The sequence below is a fragment of the Protopterus annectens genome, chromosome 2.part0, assembly GCF_019279795.1.
Source record: "Protopterus annectens isolate FY-2018-M chromosome 2.part0, PAN1.0, whole genome shotgun sequence".
Lineage (NCBI taxonomy): Eukaryota > Metazoa > Chordata > Ceratodontiformes > Protopteridae > Protopterus > Protopterus annectens.
This window is the reverse complement of record NC_056728.1, coordinates 1,156,704,506-1,156,725,866: the sequence shown is the minus strand read 5'-3', so window position 1 is coordinate 1,156,725,866 and position 21,361 is coordinate 1,156,704,506. Positions and strand designations below refer to the sequence as shown.

The following is a 21,361-nucleotide window of genomic DNA, read 5'->3' as shown; positions in this document are numbered from 1 at the left end:
GAATTGGGTTCCCTAGCCCATCTAGAAGCAGTAGAAGTCTGAGGAGTAGGCACAGAAAACCCCTGGGGAGGCTTCAGGGCCATTAATGCATTAAACATGCCCTGAGTAAACTCCTGCCATTCCCACTGAAGATCCTTAGGGTGTATAAAATAATGCTTAGTCTTCTGCTTTTTCTTGGTAGGGATATCAGCCCTAACAAACAACCAAGGTTCAGACCCTTGATGAGATTCAATAAGAGTCCTTGGAACTTCTTCCCTGACCAGAATCTGTAGCATCCCTCTAGGGCCCTCCAAGATGATCAACTGCAGTTCCCCCTTGACGTCCAGAGCAGGTGTGTGCAAAGCCTAGAAGACACATGAAAAAAGGATATATGCCAGTCTCTGACAAGGTCACAGCAGAGGAATCCGACATATACACCAGACAGCCTATAGAGCTTTCACTCACTTCTAGACAGCCAAAGAATCTGGCTAAGAATTTTTGGCCTTCTGCTTGCTTAATGGGACCTCAGGGTTAGAAGATTCTGCCATGCTACCTTGGGCTAACAGTTTAAGCCTCTGGTTCTCAAGATAGATGGCCAGGGAAGACAACCAACTTCTAACAGTCTTAGCCACAAACATTTTGCAAATGCTATAGGATATATGGTCATGGTAAGCACTCAAACAAAAAAAGACACTATTCATGAGGATGCTTATAGGGAATCTTCTTCCACACCGACATTTTCCCTTCTTGTATGACATGAACTCTAGGTAAACAAAAAAGAACAAGACCAAAGAAAAAAAATGTCAATGGGGTACTTATCTAATGGTTAGGTATTCAGCACAGTAAAAAGGCTTTCAGACCAATGAACAATGATAGCTTTTGGACTACTGGCAAAGAACTTCTGGGTAAATGCATCCATACATCACCTTTATGCCCTACATCCTGTATGGGCAGCATATGTGTGACGTACGGCACATGCAAGATCTAAAGGCTTTGGTACACTGGTTGGACATTTGACTATCCTTGACAGTAGATCCCTACTGTAAAGAATATTGCAGCAGTGATATAGAAAGACATCTCTAGTTACGCTCAGTCTGGTGTTCTCCACTACTGCCAACACCTGCATGGATGCTATAAATAAGCATACACCAAACACAGAGCCTTTACTGAAATTCAAAGTACAGCAGTAGTTTGTTCAGAAGCATGCCTCTCAACCTCATAGTGGAAGAAATCTGGATAAGGCCTAAATTTAATGGGGGTGACAAAGGCCCCAAAAATAGGAACAGATTTTAAATACTGCTCTTATAAACTTGCATGCATTTTCTGAACTACATGAAGTCTGAAACTTAAATGTATGACATTATTTAGTGACTTCCGCTGTTGGCAATTTTCCAGAAAATCACACATTTTATGGGGATCAGAACAAAAATATAAAGGAAAAAATCTGGACATTCTGTAAAAAAAAAATCTGGACATTTAAGAGATATGCTCCGAAGTATGTTGTCTGTGTGTGTTATTTTTTTTAATAGCTGAGACACTTAGTACAGGACAATACTAATCCCAACAGATTTATTGAAAAGGATTGTATAAAACGTTTGCATAAAGTAACATGAATACCCACTATACTTTGCAGCATTTTTATTATTAATGCTCACCAGTAGTAGCAATGGAAATGGTGTAAACAGAATAAATTGACAGTGATTTCAGATGAAGACCTAGAATTTTCCTTGTGAGGAACCTTTGTGGTCTCTCCATTTGTTGAAGGTGCTTGGATATGAAGAGAGACTTGACGTTTTTGGACACCTCTCAAACTCTAACTCAAGAAATCCAGACAAAGCAAAAAGCAACAGGACACAGAGGCCCCAAAAAAGGGACAGATTTATTTATTTTATTTACATTTGTTTACTGGGAAATTCCGATTGGACGCAGGTCCTTTTTCAGCGGATGCCTGGGGAGAAAAGGTCCACATCATGTACATGATAAATAGAGATACAAAGTTGCAGCAATAGTAAACAACATTACAGGTTGTTGGCTTTAATACAATAACAAGATATTGATTATCAACAGTATATACAATAAATGTTGCAAGTTAAGATAATTTCTCGTCATTTATAATATTAGTAACAAAGTTGTCAGCCAAGATTTTAAAGTATGTAAAGACAACTTGCGAATTTTGACTGTGGTTAGTAGTGATGGCAGTATAGTTGGGTTAAGAGTCTAGGTGGGGGGGAGATAAGGGTGGGGGTGTTAGTCTGGATTAGAACAAGGACAAAGCCAGTGCAAATTTAAGTGGAATTTGAGCGCAGTCTTGAAAAGGCTGCTGGAAGGTAGAGTAGTTATAGAGGGTGGAAGATTGTTCCAAAGTTTAGATATGGTACATGAAAATATGGCGTCTCCTGCTGAGTTTTTGGGCTTGATAACAGTGAGTTGATTTATGTTGCTTGGTCTTAGGGGCCTAGTGGAGTGATAGGGTTGGAGAAGGGTTTGAAGGGAAGAGATGTTAAGGGGGTGGACAATAAGTTTATGAGCAAGAGTGAGTTGATTAAAGTGAAGGAGTTGTGGGAGTTCTAGCCAGTTTAGTTCTTTAAGGGAGATACATTGATGGCTACGGTAGGAGGTTCCAGTGGCAAATTTAGCAATTTTGTTGTAACAAGCATCCAGCTTGTGTAGGTCTATCTGTCTAAGGTTGGTAAGTATGGGGGATGCATAGAGTAGGGTGGAAATTAGCTGGGAATTGGCTATGGAGATTCTAGCCACCTTGGTTAGGAATTGGCGGCTTCGATATAATGCTATTTTAAGATTTTAAATATTGCTTGTATAAGCTTAGAAAGATGATGACATAAAACATTGGCAACATAGAGAACACTGTACTGATGTTATGACATCAGTGAGCATGTGTACAACTACACTTCACCCGTCAGGCAAAGACACTATTTTAATCCAGTGTTCTCCTTTATAGGATCATAGAAAGTTATTAGGCTAATGGCCCTAGGGCCCTTACAAGCCTAGCCAAGTTCTACCCTTATTTCCACATTCAGCTCCTATTGTGTTCTATTAATGTCACATACCAGGTTAAGGTCTTTAGAGCGAGTAACCCATGTACCATTTGACTTACAGGGATGCAGCATTTCCAATAAAGCAGGGTCAGAGATTGCTTTGTATGCAAGGCAGAGATCGCCTCTGAGTAGTCTGCATCAAACAGAATAAAGTGACAGTGATTTCAGATGAAGACCTAGAATTTTCCTTGTGAGGAACCTTTGTGGTCTCTCCATTTGTTGAAGGTGCTTGGAAATGTACTCAATTATTGACCTGATGAGGGAAGTGTACAAGGGAGGTCATAACTTTTTTTTTTCTGGAGGCAATGCCCTTACTTATGAGATGAGCAGTATAATGTCTTTCTTACCATTGTGAACACATGGTGGTCAAAGGTGAGGTTGGGGTCAACATATGTTCCCAAGTCTCTCACCACTGAGTCCAGATTTCAGTCAAAATCTGGAACATTTGATAGGAATGCATGCATGCAATAGATTCATTTATTTTTGTTTGTTTACTGGACATGCACCCATTAAGGGCTAATTAGTAGATAAGGTTTACAGATGGAAAGGCTAGAAAAAGGGTAACATACGAGGGCTTGTAGAATGGATCGCGTGCAATTTCTATTGCCATGAAATGTGTAGAAACACGCAAAAGCATACTCGGAGGCTCTAAATAAGAACCTGCCTAATCAACAGAGACCTCCTAAGCATACACATAAGCAACCCCCACCCCACAACAGAAACCAGGTAACACATATGTCACAACGTCAGTGTGCCAAGCAAAAACAGCCCCTAAGGCTAAATAACACACCTAACACACTAGTAATCGGTGATTCTATCATCAGGCACACAGACGTCCCGCTCACTAGACTGAACAAGGAGAAGGTTACCGTAAGCTGCCTGTCAGGTGCCAGAATCCGCCACATAACACATGCACTCAGGTCACTCCACAACAAGTACAAATATGACTCTGTCATTGTACATGTTGGCGTAAATTACCTGAGACGTACCTCCCTGGACTACATGAAAAGAGACATGGAGGAGCTCTCTGACCATGTAGCCCAGGCTGGTATGACTCTGAGTAGCATCCTGCCCTCACCCAAAATGATGCCAGCATACGAAGAAAAAATTATCAGTTTCAACAATTGGTTAAACTACTGGTGTCATTCAAAGGGGATTCAGTACTTGTCAGCCTGGGACGACATGCTTGACAAGCCACGTTGCTTCGCCAGAGATGGCTTGCACCTGTCGCCCTTGGGCTTTCGAATACTGGCCAAGACTCTTGCCGCCCCAATACTGCCTTTTTTAGGCAAGGCTCAAAAGACAAACCCGCCTCCATAAACAAAAACAATCAACAAAAACTGAGGGTAATGCTGCTCAACGCCAGAAGTCTAAACCTCAAAATGCACGCACTCAAGGCTCTCCTTAGTATGGAAGAAATCGACATATGTGCAGTGACAGAAACCTGGTTCAAGGCTCCAGAGAGCACCCCAACACTACCAGGCTATAACTCCTACCATACCTTTAGGTCCCAAAACCAGGACCGGAACACAAAAGGAGGGGATGTGTCCATATTCATCAAGAACACCCACACCTCCAGGTTAGTAGCACAGCACGCTGAATCTGAGACTATCCAAGTGCAATTGACAGCGGGTAAATTGACTGTTCAATTTATAGCTTGCTACAGATCTCCCACCTTGTCTCAGGACCCTCACGCAGCATTCCTGAGAACATTCGAAAGTATGAAGATTCTACCCAACACCATGCTACTGGGTGACTCCAACTATCCAAACATTGACTGGGAAAACTACTCAAGCTCAAATGCCCTAGCCCAATGCTTCCTTGAGTTTATAAATTCAAACGCCCTTGAACAGCTGGTCACCACTCCCACAAGAGGTGACAACATACTGGACCTGGTCATCACCAACATGGGGAACCTATGTTCCACACCTGAGGTAAACTCGTCATTGATAAGATCAGATCACAAACTAATCACACTGGACATCCACATCCTGACCCCCACCCCCAGTCAAAGAAATCAAGGTAAAAAACTTCTCTTAAAGCCAACTTCACACTCCTCAAGACCGAGGTGGGAAGTTTCAAAGCTCCCAATCAAATGGAAAATGATGACCCATCAGCAGAATCCTTTACAAGTGCATTCTATGAACATCTTCAAGAATGCATGGACCGAACCATCCCAAGTAAAACCAAGACCAACTCCTCAAAAAAGAGGATGCCAGTCTGGTGGACCCTGGCCATAAACAAACTTTACAACAGAAGGAGGAAACTACTGCAAGATAGAACAAAACCCAAAATAAGAAGGCATCTCTGATTAACATCAGTAAAAAACTGCACTCCCTCATTAAATCATCCAAGGCCAACTTCGAATGAAAAATAGCCAATGACTCTAAGGATAACCACAAGGCCTTCTTTAACTATGTCAAGAGTCTAGGGGCAAACTCTCAGATATGCTCCGAGCTAGTGCATAATGGCCATAAATACACAGAACCAACCGACATTGCCAACATCCTGGCTGACAAGTTCAGTGCAAACTTCACCTCCCCTCTCCACCAAAGGGGCTAGCACACATCCCAGAAGAATGCGGCGCTCCAGATATCTCAGACCCACGAGTAAAGACAGCCCTTGCAAAGGCCAAAAACACAGCATCAATGGGACCAGATGCTATCCCAGGTTGTGTCTTACACGAGCTTCAAAATGAACTAACCCCGCATCTCAAATCACTATTCAAACTCAGCCTCTCTACAGGCTATGTACCCAAAGAATGGCGTACAGCAATAGTCGTACCACTCCACAAAGGTGGAGCCACAACTGACCCTGGGAACTATCGCCCTATAAGCTTGACTAGCTTGGTCTGCAAAGCCATGGAATGCATTATCATGGAGCTCATTAACAGGGACATTGGGAACCTCCAGACACTGGATCCCACCCAGTTCGGCTTTGTTAAAGGCAGATCTTGCCTCCTGAACTTGGTCGACTTCTTCGAAACAGTCACCAAGGCTATAGATGAAGGGAAGGTGGACCACACAGCATATCTGGACCTCGCCAAGGCGTTCGACACCATTCCACACTCAGGAATCATAGACAAACTCACCAGCTTAAATATCAACCCCCATGTCACGAGATGGGTTGCTAATTGGCTCTCAGACAGAACCCACACGGTAAGACTGGCATGCGCCATGTCTGACTCTAAACCAGTCACAAGCGGAGTCCCACAGGGTTCAGTCCTGGGACCCCTCCTGTTCGGTATATATTTCTCCGAAGTACAGGCAGAGGGACTGTGGCTAACCAAGTTCGCAGATGACTGTAAATTGGGTGCAATAATTGACTCTCCAGCTGACACAGACATCCTGCAAAAGGGTCTCACAGAGATAAACATCTGGTGTCAAAGTCACGGCCTCAAGCTAAATGCCAAAAACTGCATAGTAATCCCATTTGGGAAAAACAAAGTACCTGCAAACTACCACATACATGGGAATCCACTAAGTACAGAAGAAGTAATTAGGGACCTGGGTACCCAAGTAGATAGCATGCTCTCCTTTGATAACCACATAGCCAAAACGGTCAGGAAATCCTTCTGTGTGGCACACCTGATCACAAAGGGTTTACCATCCAGATCCAAGGAGGTGATTGTGCCCCTTTACTCCTCACTTATTAGGCCCATAATAGAGTACAATGCCCCATTTGGGATGTACCTCACTAGACATCTGCAACAACTAGAAAGACCACAGAAGTACCTCACTAAGAGGATTAAGGGCCTTAAACAATTACCCTATGAAGCACGACTAAAAAAGATCCAGCTCTTCTCAGTCACTTACCGTCTGCTCAGAGGTGACCTATAGGGCCATGTTAAACCCTGAACTAATGGACATGCTTCACCTCAAAAAATCGAGATCCCTCAGAACCACTCGTTCTAGCGACTTGAACCTATGCACAACAATAAACAGGACATGCTGGAGGGATATATTCCTGTCCCAGTGACCCCCTCACTCTGGAATAGAATCCCAATCCATATTCGACAGAGCTCCTATCTGACCCTCTTCAAGAGAAATCTTGATGAGTGGATGGGTAATCGTAAGTTCTACCCTGGGATGACTTCAGGAGCCCTTTTGACAGAGGCCTAGGTTACTACTCTAATGGGGAGGCGAAAGCCATCACTCTGTGGCTAGGCTTATAAATGCCCATGGGTAGATAGCCTAGTACTTATCTATGATTCAGAATGGAAAAAAGAGGAAATTAGCTGACTTACAGTAAGTCCCAGCTTTTAGAGCTGAACAGATGACTAAGTTCGCATGGAGCACGCTGATATATGATTGTGCTGTTGACTTTGTAAATTGAACCTGATGGAACCAGACACACACTACAAAGTTCAGCACTAAAGCAGAGAGAGACTGGAGGCAGTGTGTTTAACTGTGACGTTTATACGGAAGGTGGGGCTGTGGTCTCCGGCTTAATTGTCTGAATTTTCAGTTTGGACTGTCGTTTTGAAGATCAGACCTCGTGGCAAAGGTCTCCTTCAACTTTGTTACAAGTATGTACAAAGCTAGGACGTGTAAATGTTTTTTTCAACTTGTAATTCTTTTGAAAATGTAACTTAGCTATTTTGACCGTTTCTGTATTTTTTCGTGTGCACGTTAATAGTACAATGAGTTACTTGGACTGCCAGCGATGGCTCAGTTTTTTATGCCTCAGTTTTCTTTAGGGCCTACAAAAATTCGGGATATATTTTAAGAGATGTGTTAAACTGCTACAGAGTTACCGACAGTGTGTGTCACTTTATTAAAGTAAGCTTGGTTGAATGTATTTGTGCTGGAATAGACTGGCACTGTAATGTAATTTTTTTTTGTAGTACTTTTCGCTGTTTGTGGTATACCTTGATATAGTTCAAGCTACGTAGTAGTATTCTGTGGTTCTGAATAAGAGTGTAGTGTGTTCAAAAGTACGGCTCATTTTTACTCTTGCGCGCAGAGCAACGGCGAAGTGAGCTTTTGTATTTTTTGTTGGAGAGTCACTGATCCGATTGTACTTTAAAGTCGCACTGGCTAGTTGTTTAACGGTGCTATTTTACCGTCCTTTTTGTCTGTTCCATTTATTGACTGGAATACTTTGTTTGACTTCTCTGAACCGTGTAGAATCCGTAGACGTGTATGTATTTCCTAGGTATTCTGCGGTGTATATTTTGTAGGCCTCCGCACTGGCAAAAATTGAAGAGATGTGTACTCTAGACTAGTCAGGGTACGCATTAACAAGTCCCGCTCCTTTATTGTGATTAACATTCACAGATATTTACGCGTTAAACTCTCTAAAAAGTAAAATGGCACGTAAATTACCGGTTGTAATTGAAGTGTATTAACCCACCACGGAGTTCGCGCAGGAATGGGCGTGCTCTCAGTGATTGACTTGCTAGAGGGTGGGGATTAACAACGGCAATGACATGCTTACGTGCAGGGGGCTAAAAAAAATGGGGAATATTGGTGTCATAAACCTAAAAGCCATTACTGGGCTGTCTATCTTAACGTCGAATGTGTGGTATTCTTCGGTAAGTGCAATCATGAGTGATTTGCCAAAAATCCACACCGTCTTTAGAAGGCTCAATTGAAAAATGAGATGTGTACAGTGTTTTCTGTTTGTAAATGTAACTACAAACAGTGCTTGCCTATGTAGTTTTGCACCGATTTGCGAATTTAAAAAAATGGGTTATTTTCCATTATCGTGGCAACACTTTAAACACGGTTGCTATTTACTGTGGTGGTGGTGCTGCGGTAGCGTCGTCGCCTCACAGTTAGACGTTGCCCGTTTTATTCTCAGAGTGGCAACATGCGTGAATGGGCGTACCTTCATTGAAGGTTGGGCGTTAGGCCTGGCAAGCCAGCACGTAAAAATCTACTGCCAATCATTAGAGGACCGGAGTTCCGCTGTGGCGACCCCTAACCTGGAAAAGCCGAAAGACGCAAACTTTAAACGCGGTTGCTGAGCTCTGGATCTAGTGTCTTGTCATGTCTTTTCGATGTTGTGTAAAATGTAGAATTGACATGTCTTTTTTTAAGTATTATCCAGTAAAATATTTTATACACACCTGGTTAGATTAAGAGTGGAAGGACAAGACACTGGATTCAGAGCACAGTGACTGGGTTTAAACGTTACAGCAGGTTATCAAGCACTTCTTTGTCAGAAATTTAAGTCTATCACTTTATACCACTCGTTCAAAATCAAACTAAAAGGGAACTTCTTTTTTTCTACAAGCTCACTGACACAGTGTTTAAACTTATTACTGTGATTCCAGATCGCTGCTTCAACTAATTCTTAATCATTTCACGCTGAATTCTTAATCATTTCACACTGATGTACAATATTAAAGTACTTTTCTATTAAAGTAAGTCCACGCTTTCCACTTTTAAATTCACACACGAATGATATATTCACGTACTACTTTAACAAATGTCCTTTTTCTACATTATATGTGTTTCTTTTGATAGAAATTTAATCTTTAGCTGACGTGTCTAAGAAAGACACAAATGATTCAGCGTCTTACTTAAAACACAGTCTGATCTAAAATACAAGTGTTACTATATGCGGCACGCAGTAGGGAAACACTTTAAATGCTTTATCATGTCTTTTAACCGGGTGTGTGTAAAATTTATAAATACCATCTTCTTTATAAAATATTATTAAGTAAAATAATTTTTTACACACATCTGGTTATATTAAGAAAAAAATACATAAGTGACTGGATTTGGAGCTTAGCAACCACATTTAAAGTGTTGCCCCATAATGGAAAAGTACCAAAAAATGATTTCACAGCAATCGCATCTGCGTTTTTATGTTATGCATACAATGTTTTCTTTATAATCTAATTTTTTGTGCAATTACCTCTTGTTTTGGTGGATTTGAATACGCTTATAATGTTTTCTGGCTTCCTCTCCAGTCCAGCTGGTGAATCTTGAGGCAATGTTACAACTGCCTCATGTACACAGACAACGCTATCCTCCTCCCAACAAGTACAGATATATGTGAGAGATGCAACCATATAGCCAAACTGGAGGCTGAGCTCTCTCGACCCAGTACTGGCGTAACCAGTCAGGAGGAGAAGGTAACCACACACACCATAAATCCAGTCTCACATAGACCTACCACAATTTCAAACCAAACACATAAACACACAAAAACATACTCGGAGGCTCTAAATAAAAATCTGCCAAAGCAGCAGAGACCTCCAAAGCAGACATCCAAGCAATCACTACCCCAAACAAATCACATGCAACACATAGTTCACAAAGTCAGTGTACCAAACAGTCACAGCCCTTAAGGCCTAACAACATACCTGATACACTTGTAATAGGTGACTCTATAGTCAGACACACTGACGTCCTGCTCACCAGGCTGAACAAGGAAAAGGTCACAGTGAGCTGCCTGTCGGGCGCTAGAATCCGCCGCATAACACAAGCCCTCAGGTCACTCCAAAGCAGGTACAAATATGACTCGGTCATTATCCATGCTGGTGTGAATGACCTGAGACGTACCTCCCTGGACTACATGAAAAGAGACATAGAGGAGCTCTCTGATTATGCAGCCCAGGCTAGTTTGACACTGACCTTGAGCAGCATCTTACCCTCGCCAAGAATGATGCCACAGTATAAAGACAAAATGATCAATTTCAGCAATTGGCTTATGTATTGGTGTCATTCAAAGGCGATCCAGTGTCTGTCTGCTTGGGATGACATGCTCGACAAGCCATGCTGCTTCGCAAGGGACGGATTGCACCTGTCACCCCTGGGCTTTTGGATATTGGCAAAGGCTCTTGCCAACCCCCATAGTGCCTTTTTTAGGCAAGGCTCAAAGGACAAACCCACCTCCTTAGACAACACAAGTAGAAAGAAGCTAAGGGTAATGCTGCTCATCACCAGAAGTCTCAACCTCAAGATGCATGCCCTCGAAGTCCTCCTCAGTATGGAGAACATCGATGTCTGTGCAGTAACAGAAACCTGGTTTAAGGCTCCCGAGAGCACCCCAGCATTACCAGGTTATACCTCATATCATGCTTTTCGGCCCCAAAACTTGGACTGAACCACAAAAGGAGGGGGAGTATCCATATTCATCAAGAATACCCACACCTCCAGGTTAGTGGCATTGCACGAAGCATCGGAGACCATCCATGTGCAACTAACAGTGGGCAAAACTTCCTTCCAGTTTGTAGCATGCTACAGACCACCCTCTCAAACTCAGGAACCCCACTCGGCCTTCCTGAAGACACTGGAGAATATGAAGGTCTCTCCAAACACCATCATATTGGGGGACTTCAACTATCCACACACAGACTGGGAGCATTACTCAAGCCCCAACACCCTAGCCCAAAGGTTCCTAGAATTCATAAACTGAAATGCTATGGAACAACTAGTCACCACTCCCACAAGAGGGGGAAACATACTAGACCTGATCATCACAAACATGGGACACAATGTTCCATACCAGAAGTATACCCCTCTTTGGTAAGGTCAGACCATAAATTAATCTCACTGGAAATTCACATCCCGCCCCCACCCCCAGCACAGAAGACCACAGTGAAGAACTTCTCAAAAGCTGACTTCACACTTCTTAAATCCGAAGTGGAATCCTTCAAGGCCCCCGGGCCAGTGGAAACTACAGCCCAATCTGCTGAATCCTTTATAAATGCATTCTATGGACACCTTCAGGAATACATGGATCATGCAATCCCAAATAAAACCAAGACCCATTTCCCCAAAGGCAGGCGTCCTGTCTGGTGGACCCCAGCCATAAATAAGCTATACAACAGAAGGAGGAAGCTACTACATGATAAGAGCAAAATCCCTAAAAGGGAAGGCATCTCTGATCAGTACTAGCAAAAAACTACGTTCCCTCATAAAATCATCCAAGGCCAGCTTTGAGAGAAAAATTGCACAAGACACTAAAGATAATCCTAAGGCCTTCTTTAGTTATGTTAGAAACCTGGGTGGCAACTCCCAGATATGCTCAGTTAGTCCATAATGACAAAAAATACACTGAACCCACAGACATTGCCAACATCCTGGCAGACAGGTTCAGTGTAAACTTCTCCCCCCTCCCCTCCAAAAGGACAAATATCTATCCCAGCTGAGTGTTGCCTCCCTGACATCTCAGATGCCCAGGTGAGAGCCGCCCTCTCCAAAGCAAAAAACACAGCATCAATGGGACCAGACGGTGTTCCGGGCTGCGTGCTATATGAACTCCAAGAAGAGCTGAACCCACACATAAGGCTGCTGTTCAATCTCGGCCTTACTACAGGATATGTACCCAAAGAATGGCATACAGCAACAGTGGTCCCACTCCACAAAGGAGGTGCTTCTATGGACCCTGGAAACTACCGCCCCATAAGCCTGACTAGCCTGGTCTGCAAAGCTATGGAAAGGATCATTGTGGAACTCGTAAACAAAGACATTGGGGACCTACAGACACTGGATCCTACCTAATTCGGCTTTAAGGGCAGATCCTGCCTCTTGAACCTGGTCGACTTCTTTGAAATAGTCACCAAGGCCATTGATGAGGGTAAGTTAGTTCACACAGCCTACCTGGACCTCGCAAAAGCCTTTGACACAATACCCCACTCGGGCATCATAGACAAGCTCTCCAGCTTAAATATAAACTCCTATGTCATAAGATGGGTTGCAAACTGGCTCAAGGACAGAACCCACATGGTCAGAATTGCTGGAGCCATGTCAGACTAGTCACAAGTGGCGTCCCACAGGGCTCAGTCCTGGGACCTTTCTTATTTGGTATATATTTTTCTGAGGTACAGGCTAACACGGGAGGAGTGTGGCTGACCAAGTTCGCAGATGACTGCAAACTGGGCGCCATAATTGACTCTCCAGCTGACACAAGCATCCTCCAAAAGGGACTCATAGAAACGGATAACTGGTGCCAGAGCCATGGCCTTAAACTAAACGCCAAAAAGTGTATAGTCATACCCTTTGGGAAAAACAAAGTGCCCACAAATTACCACATAGGTGATAATCCATTAAGTACGGAAGAAGAAATTAGGGACCCAAGTTGATAGTAATCTCTCCTTTGACAATCACGTTACCAAAGTGGTTAGAAAGACCTTCTATATAGCCCATCTTATCATGAAAGGATTCACATCTAGATCAAGGGAGGTCATTGTGCCCCTGTACTCTTCCCTCATCAGGCCCATAATTGAGTACAATGCCCCATTTGGGATGTACCTTACCCGACACCTGCAGCAACTAGAAAGACCCCAAAAGTACCTCATAAAGAGGATCAAGGGACTCAAACAAATGCCATATGCTGCTAGGCTAAAGAAACTCCAGCTCTACTCAGTTGCATACCGCCTACTCAGAGGCGATCTATGCCTGACGTACAAAGCCATGTCCAACCCGGAATTAATGGACATGCTCCACCTCAGAAAATCCAAATCACTTAGAGTTACGCGATCGAGAGAATTGAACCCAAGCACAGAAATAAATAGGACATGCTGGAGGGACAGATTCATAACCCAGAGGCTCCCTTCACTCTGGAATAAAATCCCAGTCCATGTTAGGCAGAACCCCTCACTGACTCTCTTCAAGAGGAATCTTGACGAGTGGATGGGAGATCATAGGTTCACCCCGGGGGTCACTTCTGTGTCACTGCTAGACAGAGGCACAGTAAACTAACCTTAAAAAGGGCACAGTAAAGTCATTCCAAGGGGTGGCGAAAGCCAAACACACTCTGGCTAGGCTTGCAAATGCCGTAGGGCAGATAGCCTAGTATGAACCTATGAACTGTACTTTGGTTCTCTGTGTGTTTTATTATTGTAAAACCAATGTGGTCTATTAACATTTTAGGTCTGGTTTACAATAATAAACACGCAGAGATTGTTTTCTACATGCAGTTGAGGGAAACAGACGGAGTCAGGGCGCAACTATAAAAATTTTTTTTTCTACTCAAAAAAAAAAGGGGGGGGGTATATTTTACTTGTCTGCTCACCAGATGCGCAGTAGCAAGTACCGCTCAAACCCCGCCCGCATTGCTTGACGTCGCGGTTACTGAATGAATATTCAGCCGGACTGGCAGGGCACGATGAATAACAGCCTTAAATCGCTGTAATATCAACATCTTTTACTGAATTAATATAGGCTTCGATATAATCAACTCACACTTGTTTTACTTGTGGATACAATCCTTATACTTCCATTAAGGGAAAGACACTTTTCTCTCCACACATTTGTCAAACGTAATTGTTTTTATTATGTAGTCACAATATCTCAAGGAAAAGGGCAAGTTCAAGTTTGATGTTCTAAGACTGACGAATTGTGATTTGTTCTGAGCATTTCAACCCACGGTCAAGTGGCCTCTGAAAGACGTGCGTGAATGGGCGTGCCTTCGCTGAAGATTGGACGTCAGGCTGGAAACTCGGCACCATAAAAAATCTACTGCCAATCATTGGCGGACCAGAGTTCCGTTGTGGCGACCCCTAACAGGGAAAAGCCAAAACAACAACAAATGGATAAAGAAACTTTCATTAAGAATTTGTGTATTATCAGTATCTTTTCTGTGTTCCCTACCCTCCTATATCAATCTATGAAGCAGAATTTTTGAGTTTCTTCATTCGCTTACATACTTGGAGAACATTTCGGTAACTGTTCCTGCTGTGTTCTGTTAGTTATCTGAAGTTATTGTCAGTTTCTTTGCCATGACTTAATTGTTTACTTTCCTAGCGAACTGTTTCCCTTTGCCCCTGTCTGAAATGGTTGCATCAGCCTGTTGAAATCCGCACTTCTTTAATACAGTACATTAGTCTGAATCATCTGTCTGCCTTTGTAGTGTATATAAATATAGTAATCAGACTATATTGTATATAATGAGTATAGCTTGTATTGCAAAGTAACTCGTGTTTGTGTTTACATGGACATTTGGGGCTTTATATGAATTTATTATAAATTATCGTGCTTGTGTTACATTTCGGCCATAAGTGGGTTTGTTTTGGCATGTCAATCATGCCTCATTCATATGCACGTTTGGCCGTCAATCAGACGTGCCACGCCCACTCCTTCGCGAAACTCCGGGTGAACCAGTCAAGTAAAATATCGTTTGGGGGGGCATAGTTGAATCTTTGTAACCCACATGCCTGGTGTAGCAGTAGGTCCTGCGCAACACCCGATGACGTGAACGAATACTTAATATATTCATTGTGATGTCGTCACCGTCCTCGTGGCAATCTAAGTGAATTTAACTGTTTATATAAAATAACAGTACACATGTCTTGGCGGTATTGAATTGTACTGGCTCACCAGATGCGCAGTAGCAAGCACCGCCCGAGCCATTTTACATCAGTCGGTATTATTGAATATTCATGGTCTCGAAACCTAATGAATATTCATATTCTTTACGGTGTGCTTCGAACCAGAACTGCTGCATTCTCAGTGAATGAGTGTAGTGTAAAGTGACAGTCTCGTATACCCGTGTTGTAAACAGAACATATTTGAATATATAAAATTTATAATTGACAGTTACATATACCGCATTTGCAACAGGTTTGCACACACAGTATTTGCATAGTATATATCACCAGCTTTGAAAGCGACATATAATGTTAAGTTGTCTGTCTCGCCTTCATTCCTGTTGTTTGGGATCGGAGCCGATCCTCTGCTCCAACTCTGCCATCTTCAATAGCTCGTGAGCTGTTTACAGGCTCGAGGCTACCCCTTATCCCATAATGCCTAGAGATAGCTACCCAGATCTTGTTTGCTGCTAGAGCTGCGAGGTGTCGTTTTCTGGCTCAGGCTTGTATTTTCAAATTTTCAAAATTTTTGTGTAGAAATATATCCTTATACTTCTTAAAACTGTTAGATAATTACCTTTTCTTAGTTTTATTTACTAGTGTTTGTTGTTGATCCTTCTTAGTAGAACTCGTTTAAGTTAGAGACCTTCCACCTCCTGGGTTCTCCGCCTTTTGACCCACTTTTGTCCGTAGTGGCTCGAAAGGTTTGGTCAGCTCTGGACACAGTGGAACCAACTCCGGGGAGACCTGGTAAATTTATTACAGCTCCCCTGGATAAGCAAATTCTTTCTAAAGGTGTGCCCGTTGATGCCATGGTGGTGGTAGTAGCCACCAAAAAAGAGCTAGCAGAGACCTCTTCATCTGTTCATCCCCCTAACAAGGAGTCTAGGACGATGGACAAGTACGGGAAGCGAATGTTTGCTTCAGCAACTTTCCCACTGAACTATATCATTTTACTCTACTTCAAAGGGATCTCCTTAAAGAGCTTGGAGATATCCTACAGCTGAGGGAGCACAAGCCAAAGTAGCTTCCCAGCTAGCGACGCTTAATTCTGTAGTTAACTCCTCCATGAGGCTCATTTCCTATGCAGCCGATGGAGCAAGTAGAGCCGCGGACATGGGTATAGCCCTTAGGAGGCATGCGTGGATGCGGCTGTGTCCCTTTGCTGAACCCTTTCGAGTGTCCTTCACCAATACCCCCTTTGATGGCTCCTTTCTCTTTGGGCCACAGGTGAAAGACACGTTGACTAGGTGTGAGCAAGAAGACAAGACATTCTCTGCCATGGGAGTCCGTTCTGACCTTACCCCAAGGGTCAGAAGAGTGGGAAGATGTGGTTTTGTAAATCTCAGGGAGCCTTGTCTGACGCACGTGATTTTTCCTCCAGAGGCAGAGGGGGGAACAATAATAATAGACGCCGCCCTCGTGGCAGAGGGGGTCCGCAGAACCAGGGCAACAGAGAATCTTTCTCGGATAAGCCCTTCCAGCATCCCTGAAGGGTTGCCCGGCTGCTCACCTCTGGAGGCAGTCGGGGAAAGACTTTCACTGTACCCAAAAGCCTGGCAAAATTTAACGAGACAGATGGGTACGGTCCATTATATCCAGAGGTTACAAAATTCCCTTCCATCAACCCCCCTTACAGTCAAAGAAAATCCTTCTAGATGTTCCACCCAATCTGAAGGAGCGAGCAGTAATAGAAGTTTCAAAACTGCTAGAAAAAAGAGCCATCCAGGAAGTCCCCGCAGACCAGCACGGATCCGGAACTTACTCAAAGTTTTTTTTGGTACCAAAAAAGACAGAGGACCGGAGACCGATTCTGGATCTCAGCGGACTAAAGAAGTCTGTACAAAGAACAACATTTTGGATGGTCATGCTACAGTCCATTCTACCCTTACTTGGTCAGGACAATTGGATGTGCTCGATAGATCTTCAGGACGCATACTACCATATCAAGATGGACAGGCACTCCAGGAGATTTCTTCGCTTTCGGGTGGGGGCCAGTCATTACCAGTTCAGAGCTCTGCCCTTTGGTCTCACCACAGCCCCCAGGGTGTTCACCAAATGTATGGCAGTGGTCACGGCTCACCTGAGACATCAAGGATTCCAGGTGTTTCCATATCTAGACGACTGGCTCCTCACTGCTACCACCAGGCATCAACTTCTACAAGCGTGGGATTATGCAATCACATCCTGCACCCAGCTAGGTATTACAAAAAATTTAGAAAAATCTGCCTCCTGTCAATCTATCACTTATGTAGGAGCAGACTTGAATACAAGAGATATGTTCGCAAGGTTACCACTAGAGTGTCCACAATTCGTCAACAAGTGCACATTCTATTGCAGAGCAAAAGAATCCAAGTCAGGCATGTCCTTCAAACTCTGGGCTCCATGGCAGCTGCCATTCTTCTAATCCCACTAGCGCACTTCCACATGAGAATTCTTCAGTGGCTTTTCACACAGTGGTCTTTCCAAGAGCTACCTATGTCTCACATGATCCTGATCACGGAGGCATGCAAAAGACACCTTTCTTGGTTGATGGTCTCCCCATTAGTTACTCAGGGAAGACCTTTCATACAACCCCCTCCAGTAGCCACAGTGACGACAGATGCCTCCCTGATAGGGTGGGGGGTTATTATCTGGGCAAGACAGTTCAAGGCACTTGGCAACCTCACGAGTACCATCTGCACATAAATGTCCTAGAAATGAGAGCCGTGCTCCTAGCATTGCAAGCTCTTCAAGAATCTCTTCCTTTCGGGGCCATTGCAATTCAAACAGACCACATGTCAGTGGTGTGGTATATCAACAAGCAGGGTGGAACCAGATCCTACCCCCTGTGTCGAAGTACTTAGACTTTGGCAGTGGGCGATTTCCTCCCAACGTTTTCTTATTGCTATGCACATCCCTGGGAGATCCAACGTCATAGCGGACAGGCTCAGCAGAGCTATCCTCATGCCTCACGAGTGGTCTCTGAATCAGGAAGTTGCAGATCTTATTTTTCGCAAATGGGGACAACCTTGCTGCGATCTTTTTGCCACTCCCTTCAACAGCAAATGCAGCAGCAACTACTTCTCCCTTCTTCCGCTTCCAGGTCACATACCCAGAGCCACTCTAGTCCACGATTGGCCTCAGGGACTTCTTTATGCTTTTCCTCCGTTTCCCCCGATACCGAAACTCATACAGAAAGCAAAATCGTTGGGTTGCAAAATGATCCTCATTGCCCCCTACGGGCCTCGACAGATATGGTTCCCGTTCCTGCACCATTATTTTCTCGATCAGTCCTGGACTCTGGACCCAATTCCAGATCTCCTGATTCATCAATCAGGCGGGTTGCATCAGTCCCTCCAAACTCTCCAGCTCACAGCTTGGTTGCTCCACTTCCAACCTTAGCCAGACTTCCCAGCGTTTCCCCAACAGTCCGTGAGATTATCGTCTCCTCTCATAAGTCTACAACGAGAAAAACTTATGCAAGCAAACGGAAGCGTTTTTCTTGTTGGACGGAGTCTAGGAATGTGGATCCCTTCTCAGCCCCAGTCCAAGAAATTCTGGAATTCCTGGCACAACTGTTTCACTCAGGGGCCGCTTCCGCTACAATTAGGGTACAATTAGCAGCCGTTTCTAATTTTCATATTGGTTTGTCAAATTCTAACATTGTGTCATAAGCTCTGTAAAGCTGTTTTGAGAGGAACATCTCTTCTTATACCTCCAGTGAGAGATCCCTCTCCCCCTTGGGGCCTTAATTTATTCCTAACTTCTTTAATTCTGCCCCCTTTTTGAACCAGCAGCTTCCTGCTCCATCAAGTTTCTATCTTGGAAGACTCTCTGGTAGCTATCACTTCAGCGAGGTGCGTCTCAGAACTTCAGGCACTATGTGTTCGTCCTCCCTACCTGGTGTTTCACAAGGACAGAGTTGCTCTGATAACTAATCCTTCGTTTCTTGCTAAAGTCTGCTCGGAAAATAATTTAAACCAATCTATAGATCTTCCTGTGTTCTTCCCAAATTATAGCTACAAGGCAGAGTACAAACTTCACCAATTGGACGTTCATAGACAATTGCATTTTTACCTGCACAGAGCTAAAGAAATAAAGTCGGACCAATTATTCCTTTCTTATGCCTTAAATAAGGTCTCCCAGTTTCCAAGGTGACCTTATCCAGATGGTTGTCCCACACTATTTTATTTATCAGTTAAGGAACAAAGAGTTAACAATTAAACCGAAAGGTCATTCTACTAAGGCATTGGCCACCTCCGTAGCCTTTCAGTCTAGGTTGCCCATGGATTCCATCTGTGCAGCTGCCACGTGGGCAAACCCTCATACCTTTATTTCTCATTACAAGGTGGATATGTTCTCCCGGAGCAGAGCTGACTTTGGTTCCACTGTTCTAAAGTCTGTTCCACCGAGCCACCCAGGGTGTTAGGTGCTAGGGACGCTGTCCCAAACAGCAAGAATGAAGGCGAGATAGACAACTTAACATTAAGAAGTTATGTACCTACCATAATGTTCCATGTTAGTTGTCTTCATCTCGCCTTCTTTCTTGCGTCCCTCCCTCTGTCCCCCATCCTAGTTGGTTGAGAGGAGTCCTTTTTTTTTTTTCACTGGCTGAGTATGTCTTCCTAATCTATTTTAGATATTAGAATGCATGGAACAACCATTTTTTTGATAACTGGCTTCTCTCTTGTGTCTGGATTAGCTATTTCAAACGAGTTCTGGGTAGCTATCGCTAGGCATCATGGGATAAGGGTTAGCCTCAAGCCAGTAAACAGCTATTGAAGATGGCAGAGTCGGAACCGAGGATCTGCTCCGATCCCAAACAGCAAGAAGGAAGGCAAGATGAAGACAACTAACATGGAACGTTATGGTAGGTACATAACTTCTTATTTCTCACTAACAGTCAGATATAGCAGCAATGAGGCAGGGGACACGCATGTTTAGATTGCCGTATTTTTAAGACGGCCATCATCACCACCATACAAAAAATATGCACGCAGTAAGAAATTAAAACTATAAAATGTCAAATATACACAATAAAAATAGCCTGTTTCTTTTAGGTCCCAGATCTGCCTCTTCATTGTCAGATTCACTGTCCAGCATGTCCCTTTTCTTGCAGGTGTCTAATCGACTTTTCATCAATGCCAGTAGCAGTACCTTGGGGATGATCAGCTTCTTGGAATTCTCTTATGTGATGCTTGCCGTAGTTGGTTCTCCACATAAACTCGTCCAAGTAGCTGGGCACCATGTGTGGCATGGTGCCATTCATGCCCTTAAAGTAATGCTTGCAGTTGGCCCACATGCCCTCCATGGCATTTGTGTGGGCACTGGTCAGTGGATTCACAAAATTTTGAGTGATTATGGACAGGTACTTGTAAATGCATACCAGGTGTGCTTTCAATTCCCTGGTATGTGGCCCACTCATCAGAAACAATACTACTTCCTGGTAAGACATGTTTTTGTATTATGGGCTGCAAGGTGGCTACATTCAGTAATCACAGCTGCTTTCAGTGGCTAATATGCATGGCATGCCAATTTCAAATTATACACTTCCTTTTATTGAAGAATTACCAATATTGTTTTATTAACCATTATACCAGTCTTGCTGGTGATAATGCAAAGCACTGGGTCGTGCACCAGCCACAGTTAAGATTGCAGATGCCGATATTACCTCAGTCCAGCGCTCGCCAATATCATTGTTGTAGCCTTTTTTGAGACTGACACGAGCTACATATAACTAAAATAATGGGGTTGAAAAGTGCAGGTCTTTTAGGAAAGAGGTGGAATTCAAGCCTACTTAACCTTTGTATGGCAAGCTATGCATATTGCTGTCCTGCCCTCTTGTATACTTCATATGTGTGCATAAACTGATAAACTTGGTGGAATAGAATGCTACCAGTGGCCAACATTTTTGAGCGACCCTCGCATTCTTTATAATGACCCCAGGGAATTTGTGCATTAACGTAAAAAGCCAGCAATAGTATCCAATAAAGTATTTATTTACTTACTGTAGGGAAATATGTACAGTCTTGTCAAAGTATGTGTAATGTTTGTAGTTTGCTATAACATAAGAAAT

At 43.5% G+C, this 21,361-nt stretch overlaps 1 long non-coding RNA gene across 1 annotated transcript in view; it reads left to right on the top strand.

The window, feature by feature from the left end:
- Positions 1-7,465: 7,465 nt before the first annotated feature.
- LOC122793387 overlaps positions 7,466-21,361 on the top strand; it is a 100,190-nt gene continuing 86,294 nt past the window's right edge. Inside the window, exon 1 of the long non-coding RNA XR_006363474.1 lies at positions 7,466-7,563. This is a non-coding gene — a long non-coding RNA (uncharacterized LOC122793387). The remainder of the gene's footprint in view (positions 7,564-21,361) is intronic.